Below are 11,376 nucleotides of genomic sequence, written 5' to 3'. Positions count from 1 at the left end.
AGAACTTGAGAATTGGTAACATTTGTATGTTAATGTAGGGCACTAATATGGTTCCGGGAGTCAACTGCCATCAATTTTCAAGCTTACCCTTTGGCAGAAAGACCTTCTTTGATGCAAATAAAGTTATTTGCACATCCTAGAAGTCGTTCTAAAGCTTAGTATATAATGTATTACCAAAAAATTACAGCAAAAAAAAAAAAAAAGTCATAGAAATGTACGTTGGTAAATCGCTGAGGTTATGTTTCCACCAACACTATTATGGGATTTTGGGGTGGCAATGGCTAGTCTTGAGATTGCTCTGAATCTTCTTTGAATTCAATATCAGAAACAAGTTCATAGCTAGATTGTAGAGAATAGAAAACACATTAGGATTTCCAAATGCATTGGATCCCCTTGTGTTTTTCCCTCAAAGTTCAGGTTAAATGAGAGACCTAATGCTTTAGTACTTTTGTGTGTATGCATGTGTGTGTGTGGGGGGTAACAGTCGATGTATAGAATTGTAATGAGTTTAGAACTATGTGAATAGTGTTTTTCTAATGAATAAGGCAAATTTAATTTTGAGGGGCAGTCATATCTCAGGACCTGTGTGAACTGCCAAGTTTAGCACCTGGCACAAAGAAAGAACTCAAAAGTTCATTCCCTTCTTCCTTTCTTGGAATTAGCAAAATTCATTTCATACAGCGCTTACTCTGAGAGGAAGTATGCAGAACTTGAAGATATTTAATTTGTCTAAACCAAACGAGTCATTTTGATAGAATTAATAGTCATTTCTTCCCTAATGGGACGAGATAGCTTCTCAAGCTCTTTGATTCTTCCACACCAGGTGAAAAGTAAAAACATCCCTCGGCAGACCGGACCCAGTGTTCTCATTTTAACTGTAATCTGCCCAGATGTTTCACTTGTTGAGCCTTATGAATAAAACTGTTGTCCCAGTCTAAGTTTCACTGCTTCACCCTTTAGTGTAGGGGATTTGGAAGAGAATTAGGTTCACCTGGAGAACTGCATCTGAAAGGAACTAGCAGGTACTGGGTGGAGAGCAAAAGGTTGGCATAATTAACATATCCTCTCTCCTTTGTCACAAGTTTTGTCATTTGCATAAAGTACTGTGTGAGAAGAGTTGACTGGGTAAACTGACAACCTAGAAATGCAGTGAGAAATCTTGATTGTTGGAAACAGATGGTGTCACTAGATACGTGGTCATCAGAAATATCTTTTGTCCTTTGATGTGAAGCGCAGTAGCACGCCATGCAAACTTTTAAGAGGTTAACCGATTGAGTCCGGACACTTTAAAAAGTGTTTCTTGCTATTGTATGTTCTAGGGTACACAGACCATTTCACCAAATTTGTGGTAAACTGAGTAGGTAGTTGAGAATTATCTCATTTTTGTTTATCAGTGGAATCCAAATACACAATCCATTTCCTAATACTGATTTCATCTATTTCCCCTCCAGTGGTGTCTTCAGGTTTATTCTACTCTTTGAAAGCAAACTTAATAAGTTAAAAATCAGCCCAATTTTTAAAGGAAGACTTTTGATTCCAGTGCAGCCTGCTTTTCCACAGTGACAGATCATCTCCACTTGTCCAGCTTTGCAATACTATATACCACATATCCAGTGCTTTATTGTGATTAGCTTTTAGGTCAGGTTTCCTTTTTACATATGAGGAACCTTATGCTCAAAGAGGTTAATGAATCAGCCTAGGAGACAGTGCAGCCCTACAGTGTGTGTGTGTTGTGTGTAGGGTATTCTCCCCCAAGAGATTCTGGAGTGAAATACTTGAGGACTAACTTGCTGAATTGAACTGACACATATATTTAAAACCAGCAGCTCAAACTTTTCAGTTCTCTTGGCTAGAAGTTCCCACTTTCTCTTTTAGGAATGTGCATTTTCTTTTGTCACATAGGAATTTTATAAGATCATCACATGCTACAGGGACATCTAGTTAAACTCCTTCACATAAAATGGTGTGGAAACCAAAGCCAGGAAATGGAAAGTGACTTGTCCAAGGTGCCACAGCAAGTCAATAGCAGAGTTAGGACTAGAATCCAGGTCAGTTTCAGTATAGTGTTTTTCTCTGCTAATGTGCTGTCTTTTGATAAAGCAGGAAGGAGAGGAGGAAGTGTAGTATAGTAGAAAAAAATCTCTCGACTATGAGTCATTTCATTTCTTCATCTTTAAATTGAGATTCTGAAGACCCCTCCAACTTTAAGTCTAACATTGTATTGAGGTTTAATAGTCTAATGACTTTATTGATAAGCTTTTGTTCTTGGGAAATCTTTCCATGATTTATTTCCTAGTTTCTAGTCAAACAAACTTAATGGTATTGGTACAGGACTGAAGACCCATAGATTTCAAATTAAATATTTAATGAGTAAATTATATATGAGATGAATGTTCCTACTAATTTGTCGATTATGCATACACATACTAGAGGCTGGTACGGAGAACATGTTATAAAAATAAATGTGACATTTTGAGCATTCTTTATTTTTTTAAAAAACCCACAAAAACTTTTTTTCATGGCAACCAAAATATTTTTGAGGTTTTAGAAGGAAAGACAGGATGGTAACATTTTTAGCGGAGGAAGGACAGGTGATCATTTAGCCCAGCCCTCCCATTTAACTGAAATAAACCTAGGCTCAGAGAAGGGACACGTTGCTAATTAGTGGCAGACTGGGAACTAGAACCCCAGTCTCCTGGTTGCTCATTTATTCCATGCTCCTTGTCTGTGGGAGGGGGAAGTATGGCTGGGTATCCCCGCTCTAGGTTTCTGGCACCCTGTTAGATGGTCTACTCTCATCTACTCTGATTCTGTTTTTTCATGCCTTGTTGTCAGAGGACATTTATTGTTCCAGCATCCTAAATTTTTCCTACCGATTTTTTCCAGGATGAACAAAGATTGCAGGATAGCTGATTTAAGAACAGTAGCGGTTACTTATTTTTTAGCAGTCTAGTTAATATCAGCCACAGTCTATGGGAATAATGGGGAAATACTGATCTTTTTTTAAACCGTGAGAACTGAGATCAAACTGTTCTGAAGAATTCATCCTAAAAAACAAAAAGTTACATAGATGGCTTTGTTGAAAACTCAGCTTCTTACTTTACTTAGGCATAAGAAACATTTCTCTCAGAATTGAAAATTGATACAAGTTTCAATAAAAAGTATTTGTGTGATAAGAGTTACTTGTGGAAAGATTCCTTAAAAAGCGGCTGTTCATGGGTCCGCATTTGATCACAGATTATATTTCATTGCTGTTGGCTTTGTGGATTGATAGGAATATCTCTGTAAATGCTGTTTTATCACACCCAATGTAACATCATATTGAAGTGGAGGAAAACCCTACATATTAATTAGTAAATTCAAGTTCTAAATTTAGTAGCTTCCAGCTGTCCATTGGTGGCCCATGGAAGTAGGACAGTGACAGAGTATGGCAGTGTAGAGGCTCAGTGCATACAAACTCTTGGAAACTGAAAACTTGATTCTGTTCTTGAGATAACCTACTGCATAAAGTAGGATAGATAAAATTTGATTTAATTTTTTTTAATTTACTGATTTTAGCAAGAGAGGAAGGGGGAGAGAAAGGGAGAAGAAAGGAGAGAGAGATAGATACATCAACGTCGATCTGTTCCGCATGTGCCCGACCAGGGATGGAGCCGGCACCCTCTGCACTCAGGACATTGCTCTGGCGGACTGAGATATCCAGCCAGGGCAAATTGGATTTTTAAATGTTAAACGAAACTAAGAGACAGGGACAAGAGTGTGGTGGTTGTGGGGGGGAGGAGAGGGAGGGAGAGGGGAAGGGGGGGGCGGGGAAGGGTACAAAGAATACTAGATAGAAGGTGACAGAGGACAATCTGACTTTGGGTGATGGGTAGGCAACATAAGTGAATGACAAGATAACCTGGACATGTTTTCTTTGAACATATGTACCCTGATTTACTGATGTCACCCCATTAAAATTAATAATAATTTAATAAATTAATAAAAATTTATAAAAAATCTTTAGGATGTTGACAGTTTAGTGGTGATCCTACAAAACAGAAAATAATTTTCCAATTGTTGATATTCTAGACTTATTGTGTAACCTGTACATTACACAGCAATGCATGTGTTCTCTTCAGTACATTGTTTTAACTTTGACAAGGTTAGGTGAGTTTTCCCGGGAAGACCCTTGGTAAGCCTTGGTAAGGTTGCTTCCTCAGACTCTGCCTGCAATGCTAGTATGTAATTACTTCCTGGGGTAGTGTGGATGGAGGAAGGGGTGATGCTGAGGGTGATGGTGATGAGTGGAGGTGGAGGTAGGTGATAGTGGTGAGGGTAGTCCTACAGAACATAGAGAGAGCAGTTTATAAGGCTGCTCTCTGGAGCATGGATAACATACGGCAAATCGCACCATTTAGTATTATTTTAGATATGTACCTACACAGTGTGAATTAAATTATCTTTTCTGTAAGAGATTAATAATTAATAGGACAAAGAAATACTTCAAACAAAATGTAAAGTAATAAAACCTCTAGGTGCTTTATGATATCCTTCTCATATTTTACTTGAATTGATAATTAACCTACATTTCTGTGTTTTTTTGGGGGGGTTTTCAGAGACAGAGAGAGTCAGAGAGAGGGATAGACAAGGACAGACAGGAACGGAGAGATGAGAAGCATCAATCATTAGTTTTTCGTTGCATGTTGCAACACCTTAGTTGTTCATTGATTGCTTTCTCATATGTGCCTTAACTGCGGGCCTTCAGCAGACCGAGTAACCCCTTGCTAGAGCCAGCGACCTTGGGCTCAAGCTGGTGAGCTTTGTTCAAACCAGATGAGCCCGCGCTCAAGCTGGCGACCTCGGGGTCTCGAACCTGAGTCCTAGGCATCCCAGTCCGACGCTCTATCCACTGCGCCACCGCCTGGTCAGGCCATTTCTGTTTTCTACACAGAGCTAAGCTCCAACTTTCATAAGGTCTGCTCCCCTGTAGCTTTTGGATGTTATTCTGCTAACCAGCTAACCCATTAATTGGGTGCATTCCTTACTCTTCAAAGCAGAGCCCTATTTATTCTCTGATTTCAGACTGAGCAGTCTTTGTGTTGGTCTGTCATCTCATAATTCAAAATTGAGGAAAAAACATGTGAGACATAATGTGGGCCTCGTACCTGATGGTAACCCCAATGTTTTCCCCCAGTCAGTATACCAGTGTATCTTGGTTACTATAGCAAGCAGCCTATCAGTTATTCTGCTAGCTCTTTTGCCTTCTCTCAGATATTAGAATTACCATGTAATCAGGTTCTGCTAAAGCTTCAGGTTTAGCATTTTATTACCAGCTGCAGCTGTCTGGCAGTTTACAGTTTGGCATGTCATCCCATCAAGGTCAGGTGGCTTTAGTTCCACAAAATCTTTTTGTCTCTAAACATTTTAAACATACAAAATTTAACAATGATACATTTAGGCAAAAATTTCCTCATACTGATTTTCTCAGTCCCATTGTTAGTCCTTGTCTTGAAGATTGAATGCATTGTATCACTGACATTCAGTGGTCATGCCTTTGTAATATCACCTAGAGTAAATTTGAAGGTCAAGAGTGGCCATTTAAGAAATATGTTTGGCCTGACCAGGCAGTGGCGCAGTGGATAGAGCGCTGGACTGGGATGCTGAGGACCCAGGTTCGAGACCCTGATGTTGCCAGATTGACCACGGGCTCATCTGGTTTGAACAAAGCTCACCAGTTTGAGCCCAAGGTCGCTGGCTAGAGCAAGGGATTGCTCTGTATGCTGAAGGCCCATGGTCAAGGCACATATGAGAAAGCAATCAATGAACAACTAAGGTGTTGCAACGTGCAACGAAAAACTAATGATTGATGCTTCTAATCTCTCCGTTCCTGTCTGTCTGTCCCTGTCTATCCCCCTCTCTGACTCTCTCTCTCTCTATCTCTGTAAAATAAATAAATAAATAAATTGTATCAAATTGATTTAAAAAAAAAAAGAAATATGTTTGCAGGCCTGACCTGTGGTGGCACCATAGATAAACATCCACCTGGAACACTGAGGTTGCTGGTTTGAAACCCTCGGCTTGCCGGGTCGGGGCACTTAAGGGACTTGATGCTACCTGCTCCTCCCCACCTCCTCTCCCCCTCCCTCTCTCCCTCTCCTTTCTAAAGTAAATAAGTATTTTTTTAAAAAGAAATATATTTGCAGATGTTATTTAGACTCCGGATCATCACTAACTACTTGAGGTGACTTTAAAAACACTTTGATTCATCAGCAACCACCAAATAAATAATCTGGTTTCTAACAAAAATTATTTCTGTAGGTTTTAGAAAGAATGGCATTTAGATTAAATCATTCTAATTTGGGATAACTTTTTAGAAATGTAATGGAAAGGTCATCTTTCTTTTGCAGCCTTTGAATAAACAGAAAAATAAAAGTAAAGATTAAATAGTTATATGGGTCTTTATTATAAGTATTTACTTAAATACAACTTTTTATCTCTTAAAAACTTCAAGATTTATTGGAAGGAGACTTGGTAGTGAACAGACAATACAATGTACACATGATGTATTATGGAATTGTACACCTGAAACCTATATGATTTTTTTAACCAATGTCACTCCTAATAAAATTCAATAAATTTTTTAAAACTTCAGAATTCATATAATGAAATAGTTTTAACTGATAAATGCTTAGTTGTCTTGCTAAAAAAGGGCTTTTGAAATAGGATATATTAGTTTATATATTAGTATTTGTGTTAGTGTTTGTTTTGGGTGCTTATGCGTATTAATGTATGGTGTAGTAATAGCTTGTTAAATGTTAAGCCTAATCTGGAGGGACTTGAAACATTGAAGACACGAACAAAATCCGTCGATTCCACACTAAAGCTTTATTGTCTAGCTTGGCCAAGCAGTGGCAACTCCGACAGAAATCTAGGGAGAGCGCGCTGGCCCTTTGTTCTACCTAGTTTTTACAGTTTTGCATGTAGGAAGTACAGAAGCAAAAATTGCAGTTAGGTGCCCTTCACTACTATTGGTTATAGTCATATATGTCCTTTAATATGATAGGACCATGTTCAATTTGCAAGCCATACATCATTTTGGAGAAAACAAAATTTACAAGTCAACACAATGGTAGAAAGCTGTCTCTTCCTGCACCTGGCTAGCCATTCACCCCTTTCCCCACAGGGTTGGTGGAATGTCAGGGAATCCATGTTTTCCTCCCCTTTGCATTCACAATACAATGCCAAGGGCCATCCTGGTTTTATGCCAATCACACAGTACAGAGATTATTCACAAAATTTCTCTGTACACCTTAACCCAAATTAATAAAATGTTCTTCAAGCCTTTTAAAATATTAATATTGATTCTGTAGCTTTTGGTACTTTACAACACCTGCGGGTGAGGTGGCGCAGTGGCTCCTCATAAATATGCACAATTAATCTCTTGGGTTACCTGAATTGGAGGTGGTTAATCTGTTAATGATTTAGTGGATCTTGGTATCCATTTTTGTACATAAAAGTAAGTAATGCCTTTTTAAAAGTCGGTACAATTTTAATCTTGACATTGTGTGTGCTTTTCAAAAAGTGTATGAATTAGAAAATTATGTATTAAGCTTGTAACTTCATTAAGTGAATTAGATCTCTCTGGTTTGAATTTGTATTGAAATTGCAATTGAGTGGTGTCATTTTAAGACTAGTATATCCTATTCAAAACCATGGTTAATTTCTGATACTGCCCCAAGAACTTTATTTTAATAGCACAAATAGACTTAAAGGCTGAAAAGGTATTATTTTTTCTACAGGGCCCTAATACTTAAAATTTTAAAGAGGAAGAGAGGAGGGAAAAGATAAAATGTTTAAAAAGAATAGAAAAGAAAACCCAAGGGTGAGGCATAAAATTTTTGGAAACTTCTGATGGAAAATTTGAACGGTATTTTCCAGTGGGCAGCCTATAACAGAGCAAGCCATACCCGTGTGAGACCTGTTTAACCACTACTAATTGTAATGGACTAGTCCAGTACCAATTCACTGAAGCATGGACAGGCTTATGAACCACTGGTCAAGCTTTATAGAGAACCAATAAATAGACTCTAGAGCTTTATTTAAACATACTTTCTCAGAAACAGGCATCTTGGTTATTAAGTAGGCTAAAGAGAAGAGCTGGGAGTGTTCTTTCTGGCATTGCTCTTGAATTGGAAAGACTAGCCTTGGATGACTTAATATCCATAGTTTTCTTTTAAATTTGTTCCTGAAAGTTTTTATTTAAATTGGAAGACTGAAGGAATCATCTTTCTGGTTATTAACTGGAGAATTAACAATTTGCCTGCATTTTTAAAAGCTCTGTTTTAAAGATTATTTTCTAAAGATTTTATTTATTGATTTTCAAAGAGAGACAAAGAGAAAGTGGGGGGAGGAATGGGAAGCACCAACTCATTTGCTTTTTCCCTATGTGCTCTGACTTCAAACTGGCAACCTCAGCATTCCAGGTCGACGCTTTATCCACAGACCTATCACACACAGGTCAGGCAAAAGCTCTGTTTGAAAATATGCTTATCTACCCGTGTCAGACTGATAATGGCAGGTGGTTTGAATGTTTTCCCTAGCCCCATTTCTACCTCATTCACTTCCAGCTTTCTCCTTCCAAGCTTATCCAGTGTCATTAGTACAGAGATTTTCTAGAATAATTTATACTGTCCCTTACAACTGAGAAGGGACAGTAATGGATGAAATATACTGTAATGGGTGGGTCTTTGGGAAAGAGTAAGGGAAAGATCCAATAAATTAGATATAGTGGATGCATTGGTAAGTGGTTAGCCTCACAGGTCGCCATAGGTTATAGCAGGGGTAGTCAACCTTTCTATACCTACCGCCCACTTTTGTATCTCTGTTAGTAGTAAAATTTTCTAACCGCCCACCGGTTCCACAGTAATGGTGATTTATAAAGTAGGGAAATAACTTTACTTTATTAAATTTATAAAGCAGAGTTACAGCAAGTTAACACATATAATAATAATTATTTACCAAGTACTTTATGTCGGATTTTCGCTAAGTTTGGCAGAATAAATCTTTATAAAACAACTTACTATGGTTAAATCTATCTTTTTATTTATATTTTGGTTGCTCCGCTACCGCCCACCATGAAAGCTGGGATGCCCACTAGTGGGCGGTAGGGACCAGGTTGACTACCACAAGATTATGGGTTAGTGGAAGATAAATGAGCAGAATGGATAGGTAGTCTGATACAACTAGTGCCTTTGCTGAGTGAAAGTGAGTAGTTTTGTCAGGATTTCGAAATTGGTATTTTATCTTTATTGGATTGGCTTTAGAGATTAAAGCTGATGACTGAGATCAGTCTTTTCCTTTAAGTGAACTTGACTATCTCAGTTTTGCCCCAGGTCATAGCTCTTGACAGTTGCCTTTTAACCTTTGCCTTATTTCCCAGCATAGAGCTGTCCAGAGTTGATTTGTAACAATGATAAGAGGTTAAAATGAGAGAAAAAAAATGGTTTAAGTGCGGATAGGAATGGTGAGTAGGCAGGCATGCTCTATGGCAGGGGTCCCCAAACTTTTTACACAGGGGGCCAGTTCACTGTCCCTCAGACTGTGGGAGGGCCGAACTATAAAAAAAAACTATGAACAAATCCCTATGCACACTGCACATATCTTATTTTAAAGTAAAAAAACAAAACGGGAACAAATACAATATTTAAAATAAAGAACAAGTAAATTTAAATCAACAAACTGACCAGTATTTCAGTGGGAACTATGCTCCTCTCACTGACCACCAATGAAAGAGGTACCCTTCCAGAAGTGCGGCGGTAGCCGGATAAATGGCCTCAGGGGCCGCATGTGGCCCTCGGGCCGTAGTTTGGGGACCCCTGCTCTATGATGTTCACTACTACTCACTTTCTTCTACTTTGGAACTTTCTGGTTCTCTCAAATCCCCCCCCCCCCCCACACACACACACACAGTGAAGAGGGAGGAAGAGAGCAGGAGGCACTGGGGCAAGGACAGTGGTTTGGGTTTATATGTTTGGGACCTTTGTAACTTGGGGACATCCTGTACTCAGTAAATATTAAATGTTACCAGTGAAGCCGTGGAAGATGTTGCCAGTTATCCTGCAGTCATATTAATTCTTTGTTATCAGCTTTTTCCCAGGGATAAATGAGAGCACAGTAAGAAAGAAGTATTATAGTCCTACATGTTGTTACGTGTAAAGAATGATAATGCCATATTGCCAACTAATGTTGGCCTTTAGTTTTCAAAGTACTTTTATTTGCATTACCTCTTCTGATTATCCTGTAATTCTGTGAGCTAGAAGGACAGTTTTTGTGAAATAAGTAGTACAATTATTATCCTGATTTTACAAATAAGGAAAGTTAATTCAGACTGTATAAGGGACATCCAGCAAAAGTAGAACTTCACTAATTTGTAGTAATTCAATCATGGTTTTGAATGGAGTTGTAAAATATTAGGTCTTTCCGTACTTTTGTAAACTGTAAACTTTTTTTGATGCTACATTTTAAGTGTGAATTAGAACGATGAAGCTAACTCTTCTGCCATTCAGGAATGTATAATTTGCTGTTTAAAATAATAAAAGCAATATATTTTTATTTTATGCTCTTTTTAAACTTTGACAGAATTGATTATATTATGGTAGCTAGGTCAGAAAATGACCTTACTACTGCAAGAGCTGGAATCCCAGAAATTGCTAACTGCATTTCAAACCTATGTTCTTTGTTCCTAAGGGGAAACCCCTCGAGATGGAAGCCACAGCTGATTGGGCTTCTGTGCCTCATCAAAGTCTTGTCCCAGATTTTCTTTTTTTTTTTCTTTTTTTCTCTCTAATTGTTTTATAGATTGTTGTTAGTTGTTCATGTAGGCCATAGTGTTTGGTTTTTTAATTTTGAGGGGATTTTGGTGGGCTTTTCAGTATAATTCTGATTCATATTTTGGCTACAAGCCACTAATTGGAAACACAATGTTTCTTTTTATACTTCCCTTCAAAGGTGTTTTCTAGCATTCACAATGAATGCGTGTGGTAGTTATTAATATTTCCCACCTACTCATACCTCTCTTGACTGTCAAATTAATACGGAAAATGCATTTCTATTAGCTAGATAATTATAAAAATCACATTATCAGTAATTATTTCAGATGTAAATAAGATGGAATAGTCTTTATTATAATAAGTAATAAATTGGCCCTGGCCAGTTTGCTCAGTGGTAGAGCATCAGCCCAGTGTATGGATGTCCTGGGTTGGATTCCTGGTCAGGGCACACAGGAGAAGTGCCTATCTGCTTCTTCAACCCCCCTCACTTCTCTCTCTCTTTCTCTCTTCCTCTCTCTTTTTCTCTCTCCCTTTTCCCCCATCCTGTGGCCATGGCTCGATTGGA

The 11,376-nt window shown here is 38.2% G+C and overlaps 1 protein-coding gene across 2 annotated transcripts in view; it reads left to right on the top strand.

The window, feature by feature from the left end:
• WDR44 (WD repeat domain 44) overlaps positions 1 to 11,376 on the top strand; it is a 103,916-nt gene that overhangs the window by 1,374 nt on the left and 91,166 nt on the right. The gene's annotated exons all lie outside the window — the stretch shown is intronic.

This window comes from Saccopteryx bilineata, chromosome X (assembly GCF_036850765.1).
Source record: "Saccopteryx bilineata isolate mSacBil1 chromosome X, mSacBil1_pri_phased_curated, whole genome shotgun sequence".
Lineage (NCBI taxonomy): Eukaryota > Metazoa > Chordata > Mammalia > Chiroptera > Emballonuridae > Saccopteryx > Saccopteryx bilineata.
Note: the sequence above shows the minus strand (reverse complement) of the source record. Positions and strands in the feature narration are given on the sequence as shown.